General features: G+C 48.0%; 1 protein-coding gene across 1 annotated transcript in view; it reads left to right on the top strand.

Moving 5' to 3' along the window:
• Positions 1 to 3,913: 3,913 nt before the first annotated feature.
• The window catches only part of hivep3b (HIVEP zinc finger 3b), a 38,133-nt gene continuing 31,230 nt past the window's right edge, over positions 3,914 to 10,816 (top strand). The window contains 1 exon segment of the mRNA XM_030102723.1: positions 3,914 to 4,162. The gene's annotated coding sequence lies outside the window, so the exon portion shown is untranslated.

The raw sequence follows: 10,816 nt of genomic DNA, 5'->3' as shown, positions 1-10,816 counted from the left end.
ACATTTTACTTATCAGCACCTTTCAGGATATCTAAAGTCACTGAGCAATGGACATGTTGACACAGTTAAAAACAAGCAACCAAACCCACTGATAGCAATAATCAACATCCAGGCCTGTGCAGGAGAGCAGCACTGTTTCAGATGAGTAAGAGCAGAAGCATACGTATACTGGGACACAATGGCAACGGACACAACAAGGAGGGCACAGAGGCTTTTGGATGTTTGATACATAACATCCTTATCTCTCGTGGTTCACCTGGTGTGATAGCACGCGCTTCCTGTTCTGCACATATCACTTGATAGATTTCAGCCATGAGGCCCCAGAGCTGGGTGTTGAGGAGGTCCTCACAGAGTCCTCGCTGCATGTTCTGCACTCAGGGCATCTTGACAAGATAAGGCTCGAAAACAAGAAAACAATTAGAGGGAAATATGTGATGATTGACATGATGGCCTCCGTGGCCTTCTGTTTCCTGTTTGATCATGAGGCTCGACTGGAAGCCCCAGGAAGGGTTAATCCATGACACAGCCGTGTGTGCCAGTGTTCTGTAAACCCTCCCATTACTTGGCTGGTCATTTATTGATTTTGGCTGCACTGGTCAAACTGGGCACGGTGTTGAAATATCCAGGACGCACTAACTCCTGTTGACTTCCACTTTCCCACAAGCAGCCGTCAGCCGGCCGATCCATCACCGCTCTGAGCCGACAGACCGCCTCACGGTTCAGCTGTGAGACGGAAATATCACTTCATTCCAGTTCAGGAGGAAACATAACTTACGAAACACTTTCACAAGACAAAAGAATATTCAGAACAGCAAGTGTGTGTACTGATTTAAAGTAAAAGCAGATTTATGAACTCGATATATAAAAGGTTGGGTTTAGTTAGCAGCACACAATCTTCATCTAAGAAATGCACCTTAATTTTGATTAGGAGATTTGATTGAATAATCATCAGGCAATGAGTCATCTTCATACTGACTCCAGAGTTTTGAGGTACAGTCATATTCTTCTACAGCTCAGGGTTAAAGATTAAGACAGATCATACTGAGTACAGCAGAAAAGGTTCTAGTTTGCAGTGAATACCCAAGTTCTTGAGGAGCACCACCTTGCCCTGCATTTTGCCTGTTTACAGCAGTGTTGTGTTTCGTTATCAGATGGGAGAGGCTGATAATAGCATTTTCATGCAATCAATATTAATAGAATATTCAGAAACTTTTTTGAAAAGCCCACTTCTGATTTAAAACATGTGTTGTTCCCCTTCTATTAAACAGATGTGAGGCACTTCCTACTAATCTCAAATGCTTGGGTCTTGTTTACACTCAATGACTGCTTTGTAAACTCTCTTAACCTACCTCCTATTTCTTCATTTCTCCTTTAGTGACTCCAGCATTTACAGTGAAGACTGTCGGACCGAGTTTCCTGGGACGAGAGAACTCTTCCTCCATAAGTCCCATCTGAAATTTAACAGCCTCTGAACACTGCCAGCAGCATCTGAGAACAAATTAGCCAAGTGTCATAAATTGCACTTTTATTTCCCCTGTTATCAGCAGGTGCACAAATCTGAACCCGGGTTTTCTCTGAGGATCAATTTAAGACGCTCGTCGTCTTTGGTCATTGGCTCGAGAGCCATAAATCCCACCTTCATTTCCTCTGTTATCATCGGACACAATTTGTCGCTGTAATAAGAGATCAGAGGCTGTAATGTGCTGATTATGAAGCACTTAGCGCGGCTCTGCAGTCGTGCTTGGGTAGATTTCCTGGGATTTTTAATTGCAGATTCACTCAAGCGACGGTTATCACTCACATTGTTAGCCTTGATTTTAATCTCTATTTGCTTTTTCTTGAAAATATCTATGCTCAGCTCAAGGATGGGCATCTTTGAGGATTTAGGGGAACCACAAAAAAAAAAAAAAAAAAAAAAAAAGGCCAGTCGTCCATGTCTGATTAAGCTGTATTTTGCCGTCATTCACTTCACACTCACACGTTCGACTTTAATGGTAGAAAACGGTTCCTGCTGCTGGTGTTTCCCTGCGTAGACACCGTCTGCCGATCGGATTTTACGTCCCTGACCACCTTTTGGACAGAGTGACTGGAAATGCCAGTCTGAGGTGTAATTGGGTTTTAAGAGTGGAATCCAGACCCATTAAATTATGTTCTGCATGCAGGGGAGCTAATTGTGTTTGGACCCTGCTGGCATACTGCGTGTTCACTGGAAACATTTACCCAACATTAAGCCCCAATTAGGCTTTTCAGGATGGGAAACCTGTTGCTGGATGATGGGAAGTGGAGATGCTGATGCCCGACAGACTGATCGCGTGCTTTTCCCTCCACTAAATGGAGTATTGGCACGAATAGGTCTGCCGGTTTCTGACGGACTGATGAACTTTCTCTGTATTTGTTAACACTCTCACTCAGGCTGCTGTGCAAAACCTCGCTGCTTTTGGAAATGTAAAAGTTTGAAAGTCTGCGTGTGGGGCTTCCCTGTGCGCATGCTCCCCTCCAGCTCAGAGGAGCAGCTAATGCAGTTATATAACAGCCAGTGCAGCCGGCGTCTGCTGTGAGCCAAATGCCAGGCCAGTCTGGTTACATAAGCCTGTCAGAGTCATATTGTAGCACTACGGAGCGCTCACACCACAGCACGTCCCTGCACTCCGCTCACCATCTCCTGCTCCGTCTCTCACTTCCTCCCACTCTCTCGCTCACACTCTCTCTTTTTTGGGTGGCTGAGGGGGGAGGGGGGAGGGGGGAGGGGGGGGGGGTGGGGGCTCGTCTATTCTCTGTTTCTGCGCCTCACCTCGCGTCACTCCCCATCTCCACCAACTTTCCCTTCCCTTCCCTTCCCTTCCCGTCCGTCTCTGCTGCAGCACTTTTTCCTCCAACACCTAGAACAAAGAGTAAGTGCTGATGCAGACACACCGAGAACTCCGACAAAGAGCAACACAAAAGAGAGGAGAACTAACTGCAGTCATTTTCTGCCTGTGCCAAATGTGTCATTTTTCCCCTCAGCGGTTTTTACTTCTTGTACGCTGGATGTCTCGTTACCCTCTGGATCAGGGTTAGTCCTTTGTGTGCATCATGCCGAAAGTGTTAGGCGAAAGAATGCGGCGCAGTTTACTATGACCTCAGTCTTTTGATCTCCGGAGACTGGCTCACCTTCGCCGGTGGCGTGACCTTTGCTATGAAAGGAGTGAAAAGATAAAGAACATTCAAATGAGGGTCACAGGAGGCCAGTGACAGCTGACACAATGTGTGAAGGCAGAGCGCACCCTGAAGAGGTCACCAGTCCATCACACCAGCTCAGGATAATCAAGTTAACATCAAATGTATGCAGTACAGTCCAATTCAACCAGAGCAACAGTAGAAAACCTACACCGCACAGGAAGAACATGCGACCTGGCAGAAAGGCTCTGCCTGGATAGACTTTTTCAGAAAGAAGCTGAGAAGTTAACCTTTACAACACTTCTCTGTTTAATCAGGTCATTCAAGAGCAGTTAATTGAATTTCATTCTTGGACTCTGACCTTCATCACCTCTTTGTTTTATGCACAGTCAGCATGACTTTAGCGATGTCATTCCTGCAGTGCGTGGGGGAGGTGTGTGTGTGTGTGTGTGCGTGTGTGCGTGTTGGTGGAAGTCTGCGATGACAAAACAAGCTTCTCCATCCGAATCAATTACAAATGTGATCAGGAGGGAAATGTGAGCTCAGTCAGACTGAGCTCGTGCTCTCATAGCAGGAGGTTTCACTGCTAATTGGAATTAACAGCGTTAACCAGGAAATGCTCCTGTCGGCCAATGGGCGTCCTCCGCCTCCTCATGAATATTAATGAGCTGTGCTCAGCGAGCCAGCCCATTGGTGCAGCCTGACAGGGGGGCGGGGCCCGCCGGACCTGCCGCGCGGGGTGGTGCGGAGCGGCGGAGAGTGTGGTGCGCAGGGCGAGATGTTGTTTTGTTGTGGCGATCAGCTGAACGTGGCGTCGTTGTCCGGTCTGACACAACAGTGGGAAGCACCGCGGGCCCCCCCGGCTCTGCCCCCCGTCCCCCCCCAGCACCGACACGGCTCCGGGGCGGCTGCTGTGCTCGGCGCATCGCGATCCAGGAAATGCGGCGGACTTCTGGCTCTTTCGCCACGGGATACATGGCTGCAGCGCGCCGCCTGTAGCGAGCTGGTGAGTGTGAACTCCTCATGTCGGGGCAGGGTGGCCTCAGGTGGGCGGGGGGGGGGGGGGGGGGGGGGGCTCGGGGGGGGGGCAGATCTCATCTGGAGCTACGCAGCAGAAGTATGTGGGGAAGTTGGCCGGCCGCCGGGGGGGTCGGTGTTGTAAATGATTAAAAATGTGTTGCGTGGAGCGGATGCTGGGGAGAGAAGGAAGGAGGGAGGGTGGGGGGCTGTCAGAGCGCAGCTGACAGCATATACGCCTCCTCATGCACCCCGTTATCCACAACAGACCAGCAACAGTCCGGGGGGGGGGGGGGGGGGGGGGGGGGGGTCTGACCTGCACTGTGCGCAGGCTGGAGACTCTTGAGGCGAAGACGCACCATCAAACCTGTTCAGCCACTTGTGAAGGGCTGAACCTCAGCTCGGCAGGTTTTTACAGAATGACATCATGCTTCTGGACTGTTGATCCGCTCTGATATGACAGAAATGTGGAGTTGACCACAACAGGGCTGCTGCATGTTGTAAAGCTCCGTGTTCCTGCTGAATGCAAGACTGTTGTCTGATTTGTTTATCATGCAAAGCATCTATCTGTCTATCTATCTGTAAATCTGTCTATCTGTGAGGTGATGTAAGGACACTGCTCGGTGTGGATGCAGTGAGTGAGACACAGATGTCTCCTGTAAAGCACCTATCCGTCTCCTAAACTGCTTTATCCTGCTGGAGCTGGAGTCGAGTCCAGCTGGCCGTGCAGGTGACGGCAGGTTACACCTTGGACAGGTCGCCAATCCGCCGAAGGACACACGAAGTGACACTCAGTCACATGCATGGACAATCTGGAGCTGGAGCTTAGCGACATATACATGCTTTTTCAGACTTGCACAGGGAGAACATGCAAACTCTGTACAGAAATACATCCAAGTGAGATCTCACACTGGGTTTTTCTCAATGAGGCTGCACACTGCAAAAAACTTTAATTATTATGTTTGTTGTGGTGCATTGTAACTTTAGAAGCTTGAAAAGATGAATGTTAACCTGAAGGAGAAAGAATTTCACAGCTCATGCTGCAGTGTCCTTCACTGTTCGTGGCTTTAGGAGCTTACAGCACAGACGGTGTCAAACCTTAGCAGTGACGACACATAGAGAAGAGAGTCCAGTATGCAGTTATTTCTTATTGAATCGGCACAAAGTGTCTCGCAGTCCTCCACTCTGGCCTGGATCAAGATCACTTGTAGAACCGTCTGAGGAAAGGCGCTCGCTCAGCAGGCACCAGAGAGGAGGGATGCTTCATTTTCCTGCAAGTTTCTACCACAGCTTGACAAAGCAGCATTTTTTTTTTTTTTTTTGGAAAATACCTGCTCTCACCAAGGGCTGCAGTTTATTACACAAGTCATAAAACCGGCGTAGTTTAATGTTTTTATTTCACCGTGAGTTAGTTTGATTGTTTAAACATGGCTTGTTAGGAATAATGGCTTTGTGTTAAAGCTGGATTTGAGTGCATTTTTATCCATGTAAGTGCAGGACCTGTTTTTACTGCAGCCGGTAGCTAAACACTGCCAGTTCATTACACAAAGCTTTGGTATTCTGTATCATAGCTGCAGAGTTGTGCAATGAGTTTGCTCGGCTACAACGGAAGGAATATACTGTATAAGTCTGTCGGCGGGGACACAGATCAGTGGATTAGTCACTAAAATGTGATTGTTTGTTGTTATACTGCTCCCTGACTCGAAAGGTGATCATAGTAGAAAAAAGCCACTTTTCTGCCAGTTCACACTCCACTCTTCACTCACCTGCCGACGCCTCTCCTCCCCTCCTGCTCACACACCAAGTCAGCCCTGCTGGTGGTGACGTGTTGATTTAAATGCCACTGGCAGCCAGGGGGGGTCGTGTGGAGTTCCTGCTCAGACCTTCAGACACGAATCCCCCGGATCAGATCGGGAGGTTTGATAAACAGCGGCTGGAGAGAACATCAGGAACTCATCTGGAGTTTCCCTACTGGGATCGGGACGGTTTGGTTTGATCGCTCAACGTGAAATGCGTCGGCGTTACGTATGTGAGGGGTTATTTTGTAGAAAAGGAAGTAAACGGGAGCGCTAATAGGCCGTCTGCTCGGTCTTATGCAGCTTTTACAGATTACACATCAGGTGGCATGTATAAGCACGTCTGAGCAGGGACGTGTTTTATTTTCTAGGATGCCGCTCTTATCAGTCAAACACACACACACACACACACACACACACACACACACACACACACAAACGCACACGCACCAGCTGTAAAATCCTGGTGGCCGGTGGACACAATCGTTTCATGTGGCTGACGCTGGTCATTAATCCTGTTCACTGAAGCACCAGAGAAGAATAGACACACTGTAGCGCTGGGAGACTGGCCTGAACCAGGAACAAGACCTTGGAAACACATTTGCACGAACAAACACACACACACACACACACACACACACACACACACACACACACACACACGGTACAAAGTGGGGGCCAGAAGTGCCTTTCTGGCAACCTTACAAATGCCCCACTAGCCTAATAACTTTATTTCAAGTCATCAGTTTCATTGTAAAGTAGTCTGAGTATTCTGAATAGTTTTCTGTTTTTCAGCCTCATGGGCCAATGTCTCTCATTTAAAAAAAAAAAAAAATAATAAAAGGGTCAATTAGATGTGCATGTGTGGGAATGTGTGTGAGTGTGTTTGTTGGGGCTACAGTTGTCGATCAGCGTCTGGCCTCTAGCCTAGACCAGTGTGTCGGCTGCCCCTTGAAACGGAGATAAAGTTTCCTTACGTTTGCCAGGGAGCCTCGCTGCCGCTGTGAAGTGTGTGAGTGCGGCCGCCTGGCCCGCTCCCGTGTGCGACCGTGCAGGTTATGTAACCATAAATGTGGACGGCGACTTCCAGCTGAGCAGGCGAAGGGGTTACTCATTGAAACACTCCCCAAGAAAGAGTTAATCATTACCTCCTCCGGCGCAGCTGGTAGCCAGGAGGAATGCTAAGGGGGTATGCTGTTTGTGACGGCGGTCCTCCCTCGGCGCCGACCGCGCGTTCATTACATCACATCGACTCCCAGCGCTTCGACGAGGCTGCGGAGAACGTAATCTTAACGAGAATGACTTTTTTTTTCTTCCTATTGTTCTCCTCTTTATAATCGATCTGTTTTTCGCCTTGCATCAACACTGGGTTCGCTCTAAACTCTCCACGGCGGCCGGCGTTGTGCAAGAGTTATTGTTGTTGGGTGATTCTCGGCTTTTCGCGCCGCACACCGCAGGTATGTCTGAAAAGGGCTCAGCCAGGATGCCACTGGTCAGGTCGGTGTCGCGCTGGGGAGGGGCTGCATAGCAGGACAGTAATGACACACAACCGTAGTTTATCCAATTAGATTTAAATGAAGGTATTAAATGTGGCAGCAGGTCTCTGTGGAGGTCAGGCACAAAAAAATCTCCTCCAAGGTTCTGTGTTGCCTTGAGAGATGCAAGCGTGGTGTGCGTTATTGATCGATGATGCAGGAGAGGGATTATATTTCACGGCCAGATATCTCTACCTCTTCCAAAACTCTCACTTTTCTCTGCCCGGGTCCCAGGATACCCGCCGGACCACACCCCTCTGCACACAGCGCATCAGATTGCATCAGATCTCCAGATGTCTGGTAACCAAGCTAATCTGCGTTTCTTAACCAACACCTGCAGAGACAACTGGTGTTCTTCTCAGGATTAGCCATCTCTTAATCCTGTTGCTGCACCTTCCATCTGTATTATTTTATGCCAGCCTGGCGATGGTTTAATGATCCTGAAGAGAAAAGACAGTGCAGGATCATTGACAACTTAACTAAAGGTGTGTGTGTGTGTGTGTTTAAATTGGCTTTTTCCTCTCCTCTCCTCTCCTCTGAAGTCCTTTGTCTCACTGCGTAAGACGTCCTTGTGGTAACGGCAAGTGAGGCTTGGAGGGGATTTCTGCTCTGCAGGAGGGTAAGAGGGCTTTGGGGGGGAAAATCCTTCCAAACCTGCAGCAGATCTGCCGAGCAAATCAAGTCAGCAGGCGATGCTCCAGCGCAGTCCTCGCCGTGCCATGTCACTGTCAGCGAAGCGGCGAGTCTGAGCCAAACCCCCCAGACCCCCTTCACCACCTCCCCGTCTTTAGCCGCGCTCCTGAAAGACCCTGTGAATCTGCGAGGCAGCCTTCAGAAGGGCCTGGATTTGTTTAGTCTCCGGTCCGCTCCGCTCCGCGCTCAGCCTTGAGGAACTCTCTCTCTCTTACCTGCTGCCTCTTCATGCTGTAAAGTGTGTTGGTGTGTGGAGCGCTCGGTGCCATGCTCCTCATCCAGCACTTTGATCCAGTACGTCTCGTTTGCTGTTAAGTAAACTGGGCTGTACTGTGTGTTGCACACATGCATGCGTATTTGTTATTTGCCACCATCTCTGTGGGCACACGGCGCCCGGACGCTGTCAGGTAAGGTCACGTAAAGAACGCCTCGTTTTAGATGCTGTTAATTATGCAGGAGTGTGGTCGTCTGCCATCACTGGGAAGGTCGTTTGCACCTCACCCTGTTAAAGGACGCAAAACTCTCCAGATATCAGTGTGTGTGTGTGTTGTATTAGGAGTAGCACTGCTCATTTTTTGTTGTTGTGAGATTTTATTTAAGGTTAAAACTCCCTTTAAAAGCCTTCAGGTTTTGCAGCCATTAGATTTTTCCGCTACATATGTAAATGTTTTTACGTACAGTGTTTTAGTGTTTTTTTTGCTGACGCCCCCATATTACGGCCCCTAAGTAGGGGCGTCTGTTTCACCTAATTGAAGGTCAATATTTGCATGAGCATTCCTACAGACAACTTTCCAAGCCCGCTTTAGACGGCGGACAGACTTCCACTGTACTTCAATAAAATCCGAGTGCTTGTCATGTTCTGCTCTCGCAGTGCCAGACCCGTGTCCTCACACCAGATGTGTGCTGCGCCGGAGCAGAGGAGAGATCTTTCATTGCTTACGCTCATTGCGAGAGACTGAAAAAGGAAAAACCCTCCATGTTATGACAGGTTGAATAATGTATGAAGGTATAAACTTTGCAAAGCTCATGGGTTCTTTTGCTTAATGCTGTCGGGGGAAAATTTAACCTCAGCAAACATTGGGGAATGTCCCCATTTTGTAGAAAAAATTCAGATAGAACTGATTTTATTTTAAAAAAATAAAGAAAGAAGAGAGTTGATTGCACAGAAAGCCAGGCGGGTTTTTTTTCTGTCCGTGTGTGAACCTTCTTAAAGCTGATGTCCTGGGTTTAAGGTGTTATTGGTTAGTGTAAATGTCTTTGATGGAAGGTTTAGTGGTGTGTTTACAATGCACACACGTCGTCCTACACTAACCAAAGCTTTGAAAACAGTGAAGTGAAGCTCCTGTGCTTTCGCATGAGTTCAAATCTACAAGAAAATTCAGTTTTTCCAAACCAACTGTACGATATACGTGCAGTTTTTTTTAAAATCCACTTTTTATTTGAGCAACACTCAGAAAGGAATTCTTTAAGTGTGTACTTTTGGTCTTTCACGTGACCGTTTGAGTGAAAGCTCGTAGTGTGAGGCTCTAAAAGACAAATTTGTTTTGGCTGATTCCCTCCCGGGACATACCGTACAGCGGGTCAGGTGATTTTCGTCTTTGATTTAGGACAGGTTTTCCCATCCCGTCCTTCCAGATGCGATCCGAGGCGTCAGGGGTTGAGAGAGTTACTGAGGTGACCTGCTCATAGTTTGTGCTTGACTAGAATTTTTTTTTAAAGGAACTCACCGCTGTGGTGTAGATCTGTCTTAAAGCTGGAGGCTGTGATAGAAAAGATTACACTCCTGCTGTTTGCGTCGTCGCGTAAATCCCACACTTACTTTTCTTTACTGAGGGTTCAAGGACAAAATCCTATTTGCCTCTTAAGTCATTGTGAAATAGCGGGTAATCTTTGATGAGCCATCATCATCCTCGCCATCAAACTGAGGGCGCAGCAGGAGGTGAATCATCCCCACAATGCGGGGAAGTCTGAAGTGAACCGATCTCGTCTCACATTTGTCTCAATCTCAGAGTGGATTAACAGGAAATGATGAAAGGTCAGAAAACTGAGCTGCCTCCGAATCAAGGAAAAAAAAAAATGTTTGTATAGGTGTTCTTTCACAGAGTGTATTTCTTGGTATTTGCATGCACGCACACACACACGCACACACACACGGGCTGTGCCATGTCTTTAGAAAGTTCTTCTCCCCGGGAGACAGGATCCTCCCTCTTTGCCTCCAGCCTCTTGCCTCAAAACCCCCGAGCTGCTGACACAGACTCACCCGGCGTAATTGAGAAAATAAACAGCTGATGGAAAAAAAAAGGAGAAAAAAAAACCTTGTGCCACTCATCAGAGCACTACATGTTTATTCTCGGCTGCCGCATGTCGAAGCCAAGGATTTCATCACCTTAAGGGGGTCAGAGATGGAGGAGATGGGGAGATAAAAACAGCAGAAGGCCGGTATGTAGCCGAGGCTCACGGCTGAAAATCCTGCATTTTTAAATGCGTCCATCCTTTCATCCGTTTATTCACGTCCCCTTTTATCTCTTGTCGGGGTGAAAGGATTTGCAGCACGCATTCAGCAGGACGCACATAACAGAAAAATTAGATTAGCCGGGTATTATAAATCATGCTGTAAAT

This window comes from Salarias fasciatus, chromosome 11, assembly GCF_902148845.1.
Source record: "Salarias fasciatus chromosome 11, fSalaFa1.1, whole genome shotgun sequence".
Classification (NCBI taxonomy): Eukaryota; Metazoa; Chordata; class Actinopteri; order Blenniiformes; family Blenniidae; genus Salarias; species Salarias fasciatus.
This window is presented reverse-complemented; position numbering and strand designations above follow the sequence as displayed.